At 39.9% G+C, this 5,336-nt stretch overlaps 1 long non-coding RNA gene across 1 annotated transcript; it reads left to right on the top strand.

The window, feature by feature from the left end:
- The first annotated feature begins 3,260 nt into the window (after positions 1-3,260).
- On the top strand, positions 3,261-4,911 carry LOC142761065 (uncharacterized). The gene is made up of 2 exons (XR_012883492.1): positions 3,261-3,363; positions 4,571-4,911. It is a non-coding gene; the product is annotated as an uncharacterized LOC142761065 (long non-coding RNA).
- The last annotated feature ends 425 nt before the right edge of the window (positions 4,912-5,336 follow it).

Raw genomic sequence — 5,336 nt, forward strand, 5'->3', positions numbered from 1 at the left:
TGGTATTTCATTTTATAATGTGGGGCATATCTGAGCTGGGCAGAGTATATTAGGGGCATAGTCAAGTGGTATAATAATGGGGTAAACAATAAAATTATCCATAAATATTTGTTACGCTTTGAAGCAATCCTTTCTGCACAGGCTGGTGTCGCACTGATAAGTGGTGTCCTTACTTATCTCCCCTTTTGGTCCACACTACGCACCTTTGTAGTTTGTGGAATTTTGCTGGGAAGTGTTGCCTTTTATAATACGGGCACCCTCGCTTCCAGTAGATATATTTGAGTCCTCCCCTTCCTGGTTCCCTAATTTTAGGGCCTTGATAAATTGCCACTTGAAACAGAAGAATTGTTCCACTCGGGCGGGCACAACTGCATATTTTTCTTTCCTGACGTATTAGAGCCTTAACTAATTTTTTTTTTTCATAGACGTAGTGGTATGAGGGCTGTTTTTTTGCGGGACGAGCTGTAGTTATTATTGGTACCATTTTGGGGTACATGCGACTTTTCGATCACTTGTTATCCTTTTTTTTAGTGAGGCAAGGTAATCAAAAAACAGCAATTCTGACATAGTTTTTTTGTTTTTTTTTATACAGCATTCATCAAGCGTCATAAATTACATGTTACCTTCATTCTGCGGGTCAGTACGATTCCGGCGATACCTAATTTATAGCACTTTTTTATGTTTTACAACTTTTTGAACAATAAAATTACTTTTGTAAAAAGAATGTATTTTTTCTGTCGCCAAGTTGTAAGAGTCATGACTTTTTAATTTTTTTTCGTCAACGGAGCTGTATGAGGGCTTCTTTTTTGCGAGACAAGCTATAGTTTTTATAGGTACCATTTTTGCATACATGCGACTTTTTGATCACTTTTTATTTCAATTTTTTGAAGACAAAGTGACCAAAAAAAAACAAACAATTCTGGCATTATTTTTTTAGGTTGTTTTTTACGCCATTCACTGCGAGGCACAAATAACATAATATTTTTATAGTTCAGGTCGTTACGGACGCGGAGATACCAAATATGTATGCTTTTATTAATTTTTTTCGATAATAAATGACTTGATAAGGGAAATAGGGCGATCGTGTTTTATGTTATTACTTAAAACGTTTATTTTTAATTTTTTTACACTTTTTTTTTACTCTTTTCTTTAGTCCCACTAGGGGACTTGAAGGTCCAACTGTTTGATTGATGTTCTAATACATTGCACCTATGTAGTGCAATGTATTAGAACTGTCAGTTATTCACTGACAGCAAGCCGTTCAGGCTCCAGTTCCGGTCGGGGCCTAATTGGCTTCTGTAATGGCAGACAGGAGGCCATTGTTAGGCCTCCTGTTGCCATAGTAGCAATTGGCAGCCTTGCCATCGCATGGCAGGCTGCCGATTTGCTACAAACCACTTTGATGCAGCGATCGCATTGGATCGCTGCATCGAAGGGGTTAATGGCAGGAATTGGAGCTAGGTAGTCAATAAAAAATGGCTCCAAATATGGCTGAAGATGTGACATGCACTTTTTTTTAGCGGCCGTTTTTTTACGTGGCCGTTTAGAAAAACGGCCGCGTAAAAAAAATGCCCCCTCGGAACAGAACGCCATTTTTCCCATTGAAATCAATGGCCAGATGTTTGGAGGCGTTCTGCCTCTGATTTTTCAGGCGTTTTTCGGGACGTTTACGGCCCGAAAAAGAGCTGAAAACACTCCGTGTGAACATACCCTCATAGTTTAAGTCAAAGTATGTCCGTTGAAGCAAAGCCATATAGACCCTGCTATGAGGCAATTGTAGAGGTGGGTCTTTACTACAAGTAGCCTCAATGCTTTCTCCATGGGACAGTATGAACTACTGCAGGAAAACCCATCTCTCCAGATATCTTAACATTTGCAAATAAGCTAAGCGAAACTACCGAGAGTCACACCATCCATTGTCTCCAACAAGGGATAGGAGGGGAGAGTTTAAAGAGGCTATGTCACCAGATTTTCAAACCCCTATCTCCTATTGCAGCTGACGAATCAGCATCATCCACTTCTCTTCGTTACCACCCAGCTTCTGGCAGTGCACACACACACAGCGTGTCCTCGCGAGATCACGCTGTGACGTCACTCACTTCCTCCCACAGGAACTTCATCGTGTCGGACGAGCGAGGACACGCTGTGTGTCTGTGCACTGCCAGAAGCTGGGTGGTAACGAAGAGAAGTGGATGATGCTGATTCGTCAGCATCATACACTTCCATTCACAACGCCCAGCTAGTAAAACAAGTAAACACACCCAGATGTAACGAACACAATACACGCCCAGTTGGAAATAAGATTAAAAACGCCCAGTTGTCCATAAGAAAGGCTCATTTGCATAAATATAAAAATGCTCATAACTTGGCCAAAAATGCTCGTTTTTGAAAAAGAAAAACGTTACTGTTATCTACATTGCAGCGCCGATCTGCTGCACTAGGAGATAGGGGTTTGAACATCTGGTGACAGAGCCTCTTTAACTAGTACCAGAACTTTCTTATTCAAGGATAGGGGAGAAAAAAGTGCCCAATTGACAGAGTGAATCCTGTGTTGATCTTATTTTTCATAATTTATTACTATGTATTCTGATCTCTATATAAAGAATAGCAAAAAATATCCAATAAATGCTTTGTGTCATGCAATTTTTACCCAACCTACATATTGCATGGTTATGTTTTAATGAAAGAATAAACACCATAACCTTAGTCACTATGTCCCTTTACGAATAAATACATTTGGTCATTCAGACACTAGTTTAGTGGTTGCTTCTGTGTTTATATAAAGCTTATATGGCCATTTCATGGTAATAATTTCAGTGAATTGTGGCCGATTGCTTCTATTTCCCACTCCTCTAATGACTTTCACACCTTCTTCTTGCTGTGACCATAGGATTTTTAGACATTTCACGGCAGGAGGTAAAGCTGACTTTCCAGACAGTTTCATTTAGTAGCTAATCATCAACATGGACAAAGGTCAATACCCACATCAAAGACCCCATTAGCCCATTCAACATTTCTGTTTCATCACCATTTAATGGGTTTTCCAAACTTTCTAAACTGGTTGTATTATGTGATCAGTAAGCATTAAATAAGATAACCTCAAATAACACATCCACAGGCAATAATCCTGAAGTATCTGATCATCTAGAGTTTAACATAAGCCAATAGAAATATTAAGTTAAGACTTTATCTATATCAACATGAAAATAAATATTATTTCATTAGTACACCTTATGATCTGAATTTCCCGTTTTAGTCTTAGACTGCCCATACGCATCCCGGTGGAATCAGCCAACCCTGCAGAATCGGCCAACCATCTCATGTGTATGAGGACATACCGACTGTCCACTGGAAAGAGATTGGGTATGTTAGACTTTAAAGGTAATGTGTCGCTAGAAGAAATATTTTTTTTTTTTTAGTTAAACAGTTAGTGTATAAGTGATTAAACATTGTCCTAATTTTTTTTAATCTTTTCACGAGTCAGGAAATATTATAAATTAGATTCTAATTTATAACTTTTCCCAGTGCTGGTCACTAGATGGAGCAATTCCCAAAATTGCAGCATTGGCATGTGGTAAAGTAACCACATTGCTTTATGCTGCAAAATTGGAAAAAACTCACTCGCTCTAGTGAGCTCACTGAATCCCCCCTCCTTTATCCTGGCTAGTGCCAGGAGAAAGGAGGGGATTGAACGGTCAAACCTCCTACACTGTGTGTCGCCATTTTTTGAGCTAACACACAGGGTAGTAGGTTCACATACAGTAGTAAACACACAGTAAAACACGTACATACACAGACCTAACTTACCTGCTCCTGCCGCCGCCGCTCCCTCCGGTCCGTCCGCTCGGTCTGCTCCCTCCGCTCCAAGTGCACAAGTCCGGAAGCCGCGACCGGAAGTAGTAATCTTACTGTCCGGCCACGGCTTCCGGTCCACAAGAAAATGGCGCCGAACGTCGCCCGACCGAAGACCTTCAATTTGGACTGTGTGGGAGCGGCGCATGCGCCGCTCCCACACAGACGGCGTACAGCATAGTGGATGGAACGGGCCCCGTTCGCATTCACTATGGGACTGTATGTGCCGTATTCCATGTCTGCATGTGTCATTGATCGACACATACAGAGATGGAAAAAAAAATGGCAGCCCCCATGGACAAGAAAAAGTGAAAAAATAAAAAAAAGTAAAACACAAACACACAAATAAATATTTTTTTTAAAATAAAACGCTAAAAGCAAATTGATATAAAAAAAAAATTTTCCGCGACACTCGTCCTTTAACATCCCAATCTTCTGTTAAGACAGGAGATAAGCCGCTGCCAGAGGTGTCTTATTCCTCTCTCCCCATTAAAATAAACATGCATGCTTGGCTAAGTCGAGCAAGCATGTTTATGGTGTATTCGGGAGGAAATGAGCATTCGAAAGACCGCAATATCTTGAGAAGTTAATTTGAAAAATTAGGTGTCTCCTCTGCTCACGAGCATACAACAATAATGTAAACCTTATCTGGCACTGCAATTATTCCAGCTAGAGATGAGCAAATTATTAACAATTTTGTTTGCTGACTTTCCCTTAGGCAACTAGAGGCCAAGGACCATCCAGGAAAGAAGATGACTGCTAGTTACCACAGAGACCTCAGACCCCGTAGTACCCCATGGTGAATAAGTAAGAACGCAATACCTGAGCCCAGTATTTTCTCTAGATCAGGAGAACTGAGAACTATGCCATTGGTCGAATTTGCTGCACAACCAGATCCAAGTGGGTACAGCTGCATAGAACAATAGAAGGAAGAAGGGAAGATGGCGCTCAATAACCCCAACTCTTGTATATTTCAGGTTCTGGGCCAGGAATTGGCATTGAAAACCGGGGATGCTAACCATCCTTAAATGTGTCCATAATAAAATAAAATAAACTATTGATGGGCCTCATTTATCAAATCTTCTTACGGTAAAACTGGCCTTGTTGACTATGGCAACCAATCAAAGAGCAGCTTTCATTTTTCCAAAGCAGTTTAAGAAAGAAATCTGAGATATGAGTGGTTGCTACAGGCAACAAGTCCAGTTTTACTGTGGATGCTTGAACTGGTTATTATAATTCTAATTATAATCTTACCAGTATGGTGCTAATGTGTCAATGTGAGTATATTGACCTATAGACACATATTACTTATCTGCTTTAACATTAATTTTGGGTTTTCTAAGTTGTTTTTAAAATATCTTATTTGATTTATTTTTTAATAAGTTATCCAGAAAAAATAAAAAAGGAGTTTGGAAACCCTGCTGAACATTGTGATGAGATACTCAGAGCGAGTGACAATGTTACTAGCTAATCCTGTTTCTTTA

This window comes from Rhinoderma darwinii, chromosome 4, assembly GCF_050947455.1.
Source record: "Rhinoderma darwinii isolate aRhiDar2 chromosome 4, aRhiDar2.hap1, whole genome shotgun sequence".
Lineage (NCBI taxonomy): Eukaryota > Metazoa > Chordata > Amphibia > Anura > Rhinodermatidae > Rhinoderma > Rhinoderma darwinii.